Source organism: Bos mutus, chromosome 11 (genome assembly GCF_027580195.1).
Source record: "Bos mutus isolate GX-2022 chromosome 11, NWIPB_WYAK_1.1, whole genome shotgun sequence".
Classification (NCBI taxonomy): domain Eukaryota; kingdom Metazoa; phylum Chordata; class Mammalia; order Artiodactyla; family Bovidae; genus Bos; species Bos mutus.
This window is the reverse complement of record NC_091627.1, coordinates 81960822-81973964: the sequence shown is the minus strand read 5'-3', so window position 1 is coordinate 81973964 and position 13143 is coordinate 81960822. Positions and strand designations below refer to the sequence as shown.

Genomic DNA, 13143 nt, shown 5'->3' with positions numbered 1-13143 from the left:
CACGTCCATCGAGTCAGTGATGCCATCCAACCATCTCATCCTCTGTTGTCCCCTTCTCCTCCTGCCTTCAATCTTTCTAAGCATCAGGGTCTTTACTAATGAGTCAGTTCTTCACATTAAGTGGCCAAAGTATTGCATATTCAGCTTCAGCATCAGTCCTTCCGATGAATATTCAGGAATGATTTTCTTTAGGATTGACTGGTTTGATCTCCTTGCAGTCCAAGGGACTCTTTGCAGTCAAGTGCAGTCATATGATGAATTATGGCCAGGAAAATGTGGGCAGAAGTGATACAAACTATTCTCAGGCCTGGTCAATTAAAAAACCTACTCTGTACCTCTCCATCCTCTTCCTCTTCCTTTGACTGCTGCTGTTGCTGCTGCTAAGTCGCTTCAGTTGTGTCCGACTCTGTGTGACCCCATAGATGGCAGCCCACCAGGCTTCCACGTCCCTGGGATTCTCCAGGCAAGAACACTGGAGTGGGTTGCCATTTCCTTCTCCAATGCATGAAAGTAAAAAGTGAAAGTGAAGTCGCTCAGTCGTGTCCGACTCTTAGCGACCCCATGGACTGCAGTCTACCAGGCTCCTCCATCCATGGGATTTTCCAGGCAAAAGTACTGGAATGGGGTGCCATTGCCTTCTCCGCTTCCTTTGACTAGGACCTTAGAAAATAGTTGAACTGCTAGATGAAAAAGGAGCCTGGATATTTGATAAAATTTATTGGAGCACAGCATTTCCCCACTGACCTATTTGAACTGGATATGATTGAGAAATAAGCTACTGAAATTTGGGGGTTGGTTGTTGCAGTAGCTAACTTACTCTGACCATATATGTCCTCTGTACAAGAGACTAACCCAGATTGACTGGTTGGGCTCTCAGATCCAGTGTAAAATCTTCAGATAAGAAAATTGTATTGGTCCTAAGTGAGTCAGGAAGTCTCCTAGTTCACTTGTCTGAAGCTGAGGCATGAGGTCACAGGGCATAAACATAGTTCCCTGGGGGCTACTTACATAAGCAAGAGGCATTTCTTAGAGAAAAGATGTCCACTCTAGTGGTTAAATAGGAGGGGTCACTGTGAATTAGGGAAATGAAGATGCAATGCCCAGAGCAACTCTATGTTTCTCCCCCTAATACATTCATAGATAGAAATATAGGTATGGGTATAGATATATTATAGATATGGATGTAATATATTCTGGTTCCTAATTTTAAAGGTAAAGTGCTTTTTAGGAAATTTGAAAAAAGAAAAAAAGATTGAGTCACCATTTTTCTGTAACTCCTCCCCTCCTTTCCATTCCATTCCTTCTCCTCCCCCCATCCTAGGGGACAGTACAGTGCAGTGTGTGCCTGCTAAGTCGCTTCAGTCGTGTCCAACTCTGTGCGACCCCATAGATGGCAGCTCACCAGGCTCCCCTGTCCCTGGGATTCTCCAGGCAAGAATACTGGAGCGGGTTGCCATTTCCTTCTCCAATGCATGAAAGTGAAAAGTGAAAGTGAAGTCGCTCAGTCGTGTCCGACTCTTAGGCTCCTCCGTCCGTGGGATTTTCCAGGCAAGAGTACTGGAGTGGGGTGCCATTGCCTTTTCTTTACAATGCAATGTGTGCCTGCTAAGTCACTTCAGTTGTGTCCGACTCTTTGCAACCCTATGGACTGTACCCCACCAGGCTCTTCTATCTATGGGATTCTCTAGGCAAGAACACTGGAGTGGGTTGCCATGCCCTCCTCCAGGGAATCTTCCTGACCCGGGGATTGAACCTCTGTCTCCTGCAGCTCTTGCATTGCAGGCAGATTCTTTACCACTGAGTCACCAGTGTAGCTAAGATTAGTTAACTCTATAGAATGAGATTACCTGGCAATAGCTTTGTTTCACTGTTTCCTGGCTCTGGGCTGTTGGACAAATTATTTAACTCCTCTCTGTTCTAATTTCTCCATCCATATGGGAATATTAATAATAGCACTTACCATAAAAGAGTCTAATGAAGATCAATTAGTTAATTTGTTCAGGGTATAGGAATGTGTCTGGTTCATAGAATTTATTTGCTGTTTGTTGTTATTATGTATTTGAAACTGCATTGCAAATTTAAAAATTTTTTTCTAGAATCTTCTAAAGATTAAAGGTGGACTGTGTCTTTAGTGACAACTCTTTTTATCTTCTTGAAGATCCCAAAGAAGTGGCAATCAGTTGTTCTTGCGCATGCTCTGAACTGGTGGAGTTATCCAAATGCAGATATTTATATGGAGATTGAAAAGCAGAGACTTTACTTCGTCGACAAAGGTCCCTATAGTCAAAACTATGGTTTTTCCAATAGTCATGTAGGGATGTGAGAATTGGATCATAAAGGAAGCTGAGCATCAAAGAATTGACGTTTCTGAACTGTGGCATTGGAGAAGACTCTTGAGAGTCCCTCAGACTGCAAGATCAAACCAGTCAGTCCCAAAGGAAGTCAGTCCTGAATACTAATTGGAAGGACTGAGGCTGAAGCTGAAGCTCCAATACTTTGGCCACCTGATGTGAAGAACTGACTCATTAGAAAAGACCCTGATGCTGGGAAAGATTGAAGGCTGGAGGAGAAGGGGCCTACAGAGGATGAGATGGTTGGATGGCATCACCGACTCAATGGACATGAGTTTGAGCAAACTCCAGGAGTTGGTGATGGACAGGGAAGCCTGGCGTGCTGCAATCCATGGGGTCTCAAAGAGTCGGACATGACTGAGCGACTGAACTGAACTGAGATGAAGATACTGAGGTTTTTGTTTAAATAACACAAAGAGCCATTTTTATTGGCAGGAGGTGTACCTCTTCCAGATTATTGTAATGTCTCATTTCCTCTGTTAATGGTCTGAATCAAGAAGTTGGGGCCTCAGGACTTGGGTCAAGAGGACTAGAGGAGACTCCCCATCCAGGAGATAGAAAGAGCTCCTGCACCACACTGGCAGCTGAAAGCGAAGGAGCAGGATGCTAGGCAGGAGCCCCTGGAAAGAGTCTAATGGGGGAAATTTAGGAGCAGTGATATCCAATATCCACTTTTACAGGTTTTTTTTCCTGCACTGTAATTCCCCTCTGTAATCATTAAGACTTCATGAAGTTTGTTAAAATTGTAGCCTTATGTTAGCAGCATCCTGGGAAATAGAAAGGTTTTCATATTTCATGGTAAGGTAGATATTAGAGAGTGACAGCCAGCTGGAAAAGCTGTTATGAGATGACTAGAGGTGACTGGGGAAGAATTCTGGAACAGAGCTGCTCAGTGTAAGGTGACCAGTGGAAACCAGCGTAGATTGGGGAATATGGAAATACCTGGAAGGAGGCAAGGAAGGTAATCCTTGCCTAATAAAGCTGGAAAAATCTGGATAATCTCTCTCTCCATATGTGTTTAAACGTGTGTTTGTGTGTCTGCATACCTATACAGAATTTATATCCACTTTGGATTTATGGCATATACTTTTTCCCATTATGTCGTGAGCTTTCTTAGTGTCTTTAAATATTGTTCAAGTACATAACAAGTATATAATGAATAATGATCTCTTAATACTCTATGATTTTATTCTCTTATTTAACTACTTCCAATTATTAGACTTTTTTCAATTTTTCACTTTTGTAAGTAACATTGCAGTGAACATTCTTACGTATTCTTCTGTGCATATTAAAAAATTATTTCTCAAGATAAGTTCTCAAAAGTCTGTTTTCTGTGCTAAATTGTATGAACAGTCTTGGGCTTTTGATATATATTGACAAATTGCCTGTTGGAAAATTCATAGCCTAAAGGACTCCATAACCACTGCACCACATCTTCATGTTAGATTAGCTGTGCTCATTTAAAGAGGCTGAACATGATAAATATGGGACAGTGTTTGCCTGTTACCATGAGATTTCACCAAGGAAATATGTCTCAATTTCCTTGTCAAAAACTTGCCTTTCTTTACCTCCAGGATAGTCTTTCTTTAGCAGATTTAGCTGTGAGGAAACATTGATATTCTTTCCAGACAGAACTCTCTAGCCTCCCTCAAAGGGAGCTTATTCTTTTTAAAATTTTTTTGAACTTTTTATTTCATATTGGAGTATAGTCAATTAACAATGTTGTGATGATTTCAGGTGGACAGCAAAGGGACTCAGCCATGTATGTACATGTATCTATTCTCCCCTAAACTCCCCTCCTATCCAGGCTGCTGCATAACATTGAGTCCCCTGTTCTATACAGTAGCACCCTGTTGGTCATCCATTTTAAATATAGCAATGCATATATGTCAATCCAAACTCCCTAACTATCACTTCCCCCAATTCCCCCCCACCCTACTGGAAACTGTAAGTTAGGTCTCTGAGTCTGTGAGTCTGTTTCTGTTTCCTAAATAAGTTCATCTGTATCATTTCTGTTTAGATCCCACATATAAGAAATGTCATATAATATTTCTCCTTCTCTATCTGATTTACTTCACTCGGCATGACCATCTCTAGGTCCATCCATGTTACTGCAAATGGCATTATTTCATTCTTTTTAATGGCTGAGTAGTATTCCATGCATATATGTACCACATCTTCTTTATCCATCCCTCTGCCAATGGACGTTTAGGTTGCTTCGATGCTTCAGCTATTGTAAACAGTGCTTCAGTGAATATTGGGGTGCATGTATCCTTTTGGGCCATGTTTTTCTCTGGGTATATGCCCAGAAGTAAGATCGCTGGATCATGTGGCAACTCTATTTTTAGTTTTATTAAGGAACCTCCCGGAGAAGGTGATGGCACCCCACTCCAGTACTCTCACCTGGAAAATCCCATGGACGGAGGAGCCTGGTAGGCTGCAGTCCATGGGGTCGCTAAGAGTCCGACACGACTGAGTGACTTCACTTTCACTGTTCACTTCCATGCTTTGGAGAAGGAAATGGCAACCCACTCCAGTGTTCTTGCCTGGAGAATCCCAGGGACGTGGAAGCCTGGTGGGCTGCCGTCTATGGGGTCCAACTCTGTGGAGTTGGACACGACTGAAGCGGCTTAGCAGCAGCAGCAGCAGCAGCAAGGAACCTCCATACTGTTCTCCATAGTGGCTGTACCAATTTACATTCCCCCTAACGACTGAGTGACTTGACTTTCACTTTTCACTTTCATGCATTGGAGAAGGAAATGGCAACCCACTCCAGTGTTCTTGCCTGGAGAATCCCAGGGACGGGGGAGCCTGGTCGGCTGCCGTCTATGGGGTCGCACAGAGTCGGACACGACTGAAGTGACTTAGCAGTAGCAACAGTGTAGGAGGATTCAAAGGGAGCTTATTCTTAATTCTCCTCTGTCTACTTTGAAAGCAAGGTGAAATAATCCATCTGCTGTGGCATGACTGAGGGAAAACCTTGTCTATGACTCTCAAGTTTACCCCCACAGCAGGTATCTTGACTCTAGATAAATGCCCACTAGTTCTTACATAACATACTTAGAGTGATTGTAACTTTACACATTACTATAGAGAATGTTGATGGCAAAATATGATGGGGATATAGAGACCATTTACAAGACCAGACTGATGTATGTAGCATCATCCACTACAACATGCCGAGTGTTAGGATGGAGTTAGTGGCATCGGCATGAGAGGAGCAATACAAGTGGTGTGCTCACACCAGCTGTCCTGGCTCTCTCTTAATTGCATACTTTAATCCCAAGAGAACCATGGGCAGCTCTGAGCCCTCAGCTCAGAGGGAGCAAGCCATTCAATTTCTTTGACTTTATTAATTCATGGGAAGTAGTTCTTGAGAAGTCCCTAGAACTCTGTTCTGCACTTTCAACACTTGACATCACAAATCCTCCACTGAGAAGTTGTGGAAACTAAGCAAGAAGTTTAATTGCATTTCCTGAATCATAACTAAATAGTGAAAGAACCTGGACTAGTGCTGTGCATTTCCTTTTATTTGTTTATTTGTTCTTAACAGTACTGTTGCTGACTGCCAAAGTAATGCATGTGCATAGGAGGGAGAAATGAAAGTGCAGAGAGTAGAATAAAAATCACCCACAATTCTAGAACAGTAGAGATTTCTGCTGTTAACATTTTGGTAGATTATTTTCCCACGCTTTTACCCATAGATCTAGACACATACTGTCATCTCTTTTGTAATTCTGGGATCATACAGTATTATTTTGTAATCTCCTTTTTTCTTGTTGTAGGTTGTTTCTGATTTTGCACCATCAAAAGTAATACCATGAGGGCATTTCTTGGTAGGTAAGTCTTTGTATGTAGCTCTGATTATTTTCTTTGGGCTGATTCCTCAAAGTGAAGTTGCTGAGTTAAATAAAGGTAGTCACAGTTTAGAGCTTTTGATAAACAGCACTAGCAGGCCCTCCAGAAATATGGGCCATTTTCCACACCTGTTAGTAGTATCTGAGGCTACCTGTTTGCCTGTCTCCTCATCTACAGCAAGGAGAATTTTTTTTTTTGAAAAATAAATTTTCCAAGTTGATTTCTGGCAAATGATGTCTCCTCATCTTAATTTGTACTTTAAAAAATAAAACTCTTCTCGGATACAGAATTACTTATGCTCTGTATTTCTTCCTTAGTGAATGCCAGCTTCTGTCCTTTGCCATGCTAACACTTCCTAACCTGCCTTGTGGCCAGCTTGGTGAGCCTCATTTTGTGCAGGATCCTGGATGACTGAGAGTGACACCAGTGAGAAGAGGCCTTTCTCATACCGTGTCCCTGTGAGGCCCCTAAGGCTCTTCCACAGGAATGACTTCTCACTCTTGGGCAAGAATGGTCTATTTTACACCATGGCCTGTCTGTACCTCAGTCATGTCTCACTGCACAGGCTGGTGCCAAAATGCCACCATTTTGGAAAAAAGGTTGCAGGTCTGAGGTAATCTCATATTTATTTTAGTTCATAGACTAAAGATTTATAGATCTATAAATCTTAAAGATTTATACATCTTCCCCAAACTACAGCTGTCACAGTTTCACTGAAATGAAAGTGGCCAGGGGGACCTTATCTGAAAATGATCATTCAGTTGAGTGCAAGTCCCCAGGACCCGAGGATGAAGATCTCCTATTGTGAATGGAAGGACTTTGATGATGACTACCACTGACCTGTGCCAACTGGAAATGTTCTACATCACAGACCATTCCCATCAGGCACTCAAACTCCATCAGGCACTCAGTGTGGGCAAAACCAAGTTTTTGATTAGGAGGAGGGTAAGGAATGATACACAAATTTCTTGATCTGGTGACACACATACTTATGTGCTCACAAATGCATTCTGTTTGCACATATGCATACAATTACTAGGAAAACAATAAATGCTGGAGAGGGTGTGGAAAAAAGGGGAAAAAGTTCTTGTACTGTTGATGGGAATGTAAATGGATGCAGCCTCTATGAAAGACAGTATGGAGATTCCTTAAAAAAACTAGGAATAAAACCTCCATATGACCCAGCAATCCCACTCCTAGGCATATACCCTGAGGAAACCAGGGTTGAAAAAGACACATGTAACCCATTGTTCATTGCAGCACTATTTACAACAGGTAGAACATGGAAGCAACCTAGATGTCCATCGACAGATGAATGGATAAAGAAGTTGTGGTACATATGCACAATGGAATATTACTCAGCCATAAAAAGGAACACATTTGTGTCAGTTCTGATGAGGTAGATGAACCTAGAACCTATTATACAGAATGAAGTGAGTCAGAAAGAGAAAGATATATACCATATTCTAACGCATATATACAGGATCTAGAAAAATGGTACTAAAGAATTTATTTACAGGACAACAGTGGAGAAACAGACATAGAGAATAGACTTAGGGACATGGGGAGAGGGGAGGAGAGGGTGAGATGTATGGAAAGAGTAACATGGAAACTTATATTACCATATGTAAAATAGATAGCCAACGGGAATTTGCTGTATGGCTCAGGAACTCAAACAGGGGCTCTGTATCAACCTTGAGGGATGGGTGGGGAGGGAGATGGGAGGGAGTTTCAAAAGGGAGGGCATATATGTATGCCTATGACTGATTCAGGGGTGGATGGAGAGGGAGATGGGGTGGAGTTTCAAAAGGGAGGGGATATATGTATACCTATGATTGATTTATGCTGAGGTTTGACAGAAAACAGCAAAATTCTGTAAAGCAATTATTCTTCAATTAAAAAATAAATAAATTTTTTAAATTACTAGGAAAAGAAACTAAAGGAAATTACATGATCAAAAGCAAATTATTCATTTTGTATTTCTTTTTCCAAAAATAATTTCAGACTGTCTAAAGGCAAATTAATACAGTAATATCCATACAACTTACTCCTCTGATGAACCTTTGATAGGCACTCAGACTGCCTCCCTAAAGTGTGCAGACAAAAAAGGAAACTGCTTCTTAAATTCACTGGAAAAGCTTTATGTGCTTTACTTACATTCATGAAGAACCATAAACCAGGGGTGGGAAATCTCTCCAGGTCTTTAATCTTATTATTATAATCCAAGTGTTTCATCACACTAAAGAACCACTTAGGACTTCTTACATTTCTAGTTACAGTTTATCTCTTAAATGCCTGTTCTTTACTCACAGACTTCTGACATTTGGACAAAGACTGAAAATAAAATAAATCTATCTTTTATTACTTAAAGGCCATTTTAACTTTATGCTCTTATAAGATTTTGTTACAAGGTTTTGATCCTGTGTTTGGTCATTTAGTTATTGGACTTAAAATTTGGCGTTTCAGTGGACCTCAGAGCAGTGAATTTCTAGAAATGTACAATCAAGCTATCACCTAAAGGTTTATCTGAAAGTTTTTAATCAGACTTGGTTTTATCAGATCATCCCATAATAGTGTGCTGAGGTTTTACTGACATATGAAACAAAATAAATATGGATGAGGAATATTTGATTTAACTCTGTAGGGGATATGAATTAGTAGAAGAATGGATTTTCTGAGGAAAATAAGAAATTAGTAAGGACAAGAAATTGTGATCTAGACAATGGCTGCTGTATTAGCTTATAGTGTAAACTGAATAGTGGAGGAAGGAGGACAGCAGTAGAGAATGGGGAAAAGCATCTACTCAGTAACTAACGAGAAGCTAGGAAATCAGCTTCTACAGCCCAAGGAGGAAGTGGGAGAGAAGAATTGATAACCCTGGCTGGCAAGCATACTTGGGTACCCTGAATACTAAAAATATGTGCCTTTATCATACTCCAAGTCAAGTTAATTTTCTGCTTCTGCTCTTCTCCATTCATTCATTAAACAAATATTTATTAAGCACTTGCCATATGCCAGGTGCTTGTCCAGGGACTGGGAATACAATAGTGAACAAAATAAAGTCCTGCCAAAGTCCTTTCAACTCTAGCCTATATTTTCTTCTTCAGCTCTCACGCTAGCCCCTCAGTCTTCACCTCCTTTCCCCCCACTGCAACCTGATTTCTTTTCCCACCATCATGATAAAAGAGCTCTCTAAAGACCAATGACAACTTAATCGCTGTATCTAGCGCTCCTTTGTCGTTCCCCATCTTCCTCAGACTCTGTAGCATTTAAGAGCATCTGATTTCCATCAGTTTTTAAAACTCTTGGCTTCTCTGGGTTTTGTGACATGACACTAGCTTGACTCGCCTTCTATGACTGTTATGCTCTTTCTCTGACTTGTTCTCTTGCCTCCTAAATTGTGGTGGTCTGTTCATTTCTACACATTGCTCACGTCGATTTTCTCTTTCTCAAATCTTTCTCCTTGATCCTTCTCATGACTTAAGTCATTGGCTCTATTTAGAAGTATCCTAAATCTATATCCCCGGACCCAGCTCTCTCCTGAACTTGAATCTCACATTTTAGACTTTGTGCTGGAGGCTTCCATCTGGGAATCTGCTCGTGATGCCAGCGCAATCTGTTTAAAACTGAAGGCAGCGTATTTACCACCCAGGGTTCAAAACTGCAAACAACAGAAACCCACTCTGGCTAATTCAAGCAGAAAACGAATTCACTGGGAGGATATCAGGTGGCTCACTGGGTCGACAGGGAAGCCAGAGGACCAAGCATGGAAAATGGGCAGGAACCCAGGCAGTCTAGGGCACAGAGAGCACAGCCAAGTTCACTCCATAGGAGGAGTCTGTTGAGGACGCTGCCCTGGAGCTGGCTTTCCCCGCACGATCAACGCTGGTCTTCAGTGTCTCAGTCACCTTCCAGTGTGGTCCTTGACGGCTAGATTTTTGTATTATTCCCCCCAGAGTCAAAGACTTGGGTTGGGGCTTCCGATTGGTCTAGGTCATGTGGTGGGTCCCAGCTGCCCAGGATGACAGCTGATTCCCTTCAGCTTCCCACAAAAAGAAAGGGATCTGACACAGGCCAACCAGAAAATGGCAACTAACCACTATCTTTTCCCCTTCTCACCTCACTTCCTTATGTCCCCTTTGGCATTTAATGCTGCCATCCTTCTCTCCATTACTGGGAGTTGAATCTGGATGATTTCTTTTACTCCTTCCTCTCCCTCAGCTTCTGAGGCAGTCAGTCATCCAGGTTTGCAAGGATTTATTTGTCATTCATTCATTCGTTGTTTTCCTTCACAGTATTTTCTTCTTGGACCTTTCTGTAGCTACTCCTCCAAATTGCATTCTCCTCTTCCAGGGCCTCCTCCATTTTATCCACCCACAGGTTCATTGTTTTCTGTAGCAACACTTTGATCTTATCACGTGCATTGTAGATGTCTCAGCCTGGCATTCGAGAATCTCCACAATAGAATTCTAATGAGACTAAGAGGTAAACTGGTGCAGTGAGAAGGGCTTGGCCTTCAGATACAGATTAATGTGGGTTCAAACTCTGATTTTCCCACTTTCTAGTTGTAAGACTCTTGAGATTCACTTTCCTGATCTGAAAAATGGGAACAATAAAACCTATCTCCTAGGGTGTTTGTAAGTCAGCTCTTTGAAGGTTAGAATGGTGTTATGAGTTGTCTTTAGGTTACAACATCAACTCACAGATGCTTATATGAACAATATTCAATTACAGACCTGTCTGTTTCAAAACTTAAATAAGATTGTCATCAGTGTGGTCTTGACAAAGGCAGGTTAGGATCAGTATGCTACATGTTTTGAGAGCTAAGTGGAAATCTAACCACCATTTATAGCATTGTTCCTAATTTCAAACAGCTGACTTGCAAATGACCTTTTGGAAATATTTTATTTGCAAGTAGAGAACTTCCTGTGTTATTAATTTTGGGAGTTGAATTTCCCTGATTGGCTGCTTTCCACTATAACATTGCTATTTTAAAGTATTTCCCTGCAGAATTTCAATTTTGTGAGAGGCTGCTATGAATTCCTTATGGGGAAAAAAACATATAGTTATGGTGGACAGATGAAAATTATTAGCTATTATTTCTCAGGCTCACCCAGCATTCTGTAAACGTGGTGAAGCTCTAGCACATAGAAAGAAAGTTCTAAAGTTTGTTCCACAGTCTCAACAAGCCCTGTTTCATGGCATAAGTTCTGGGTTGGCCCTGGGAAAACTGAGCTCTGCAGCCCAGGCTGGAGCTTCTCTGGGCTCGACATGAATGGCACCATCAGAGCTACCCTAATTAACCTCAGTCAGCATTCATTCACTTACTCGTGCATCCACGCAGCAAATCCCCCTCAGTCAGGCGTGTTTGGTGAACCTCACAGTATAGGTTTCAGTCTCATCAGCTCCTGCCAAGAATTTACAGCACTGCTGATTGCTTGATTTTTTTCCCCTGAGGTCAGTAAGACTTTAGGTGAAAGATGGTAATCATGCCAAGATTGGTAAAAGTTGTTTAATTAGCATGATATTTTAAACTAGTCTCTACACATATAGTTTGTGGGTGAATTAATATGCACTGCAATGTATTTTTTTGTCTCTCTAATGGTTTTTAAAGTGAACACATGTTAACAATATGATTAAAATAATACTTATGATTATTAAATATTATTTTTGATTAATAGTATGATATGATATACTTAAAAGTGAAATCGCCTGTATTTCTCTCCACATATTTCTTCCCCCACTTAATATCACTTCCCAAAGGCAACTACTTTTTAACACATTGGGGGTACATGCTCCCACACTTCTTTTTATTTTGGTATAATTTTATTTTTTTTAATTTATTTAGTTTAATTGGAGGCTAATTACTTTACAATATTGTAGTGGTTTTTGCCATACATTGACATGAATCAGCCATGGGTGTACATGTGTTCCCCATCCTGAACCCCCCTCCCACCACCCTCCCCATCCCATCCCTCTGGGTCATCCCAGTGCACCAGCCCTGAGCACCCTGTCCCATGCATCAAACCTGGACTGGCAATCTCTTTCACATATGATAATATACATGTTTCAATGCTATTCTCTCAAATCATCCCACCCTTGCCTTCTCCCACAGAGTCCAAAAGACTGTTCTATATACCTGTGTCTCTTTTGCTGTCTCACATATAGGGTTATTGTTACTATCTTTTAAAATTCCATATATATGCATTAGTATACTGTATTGGTGTTTTTCTTTCTGGCTTACTTCACTCTGTATAATAGGCTCCAGTTTCATCCACCTCATTAGAATTGATTCAAATGTATTCTTTTTAATGGCTGAGTAATACTCCATTGTGTATATGTACCACTGCTTTCTTATCCATTCGTCTGCTCATGGACATCTAGGTTGCTTCCATGTCCTGGCTATTGTAAACAGTGCTGCAATGAACATTGGGGTACATGTGTCTCTTTCAATTCTGGTTTCCTTGGTGTGTATGCCCAGCAGTGGGATTGCTGGGTCATACGGCAGTTCTATTTCCAGTTTTTTAAGGAATCTCCACACTGTTCTCCGTAGTGGCTATACTAGTTTGCATTCCCACCAACAGTGTGAGAGGTTCCCTTTTCTCCACACCCTCTCCAGCATTTATTGTTTGTAGACTTTTGGATAGCAGCCATTCTGACAGGCGTGTGATGATATCTCATTGTGATTTTGATTTGCATTTCTCTGATAATGAGTGATGTTGAGCAGCTTTTCATGTGTTTGTTAGCCATCTGTATGTCTTCTTTGGAGAAATCTCTGCTTAGTTCTTTGGCCCATTTTTTGATTGGGTCGTTTATTTTTCTGGAATTGAGCTGCAGGAGCTGCTTGTATATTTTTAAGATTAATTCTTTGTCAGTTGCTTCATTTGCTATTATTTTCTCCCATTCTGAAGGCTGTCTTTTCACCTTGCTTATA

General features: G+C 41.1%; 1 long non-coding RNA gene across 1 annotated transcript in view; it reads left to right on the top strand.

Annotated features, from left to right (window-relative positions):
• LOC138989909 (uncharacterized) overlaps window positions 1–13143 on the top strand; it is a 64037-nt gene that overhangs the window by 46177 nt on the left and 4717 nt on the right. The window contains exon 9 of the long non-coding RNA XR_011466097.1: window positions 6137–6191. This is a non-coding gene — a long non-coding RNA (uncharacterized lncRNA). The remainder of the gene's footprint in view (window positions 1–6136; window positions 6192–13143) is intronic.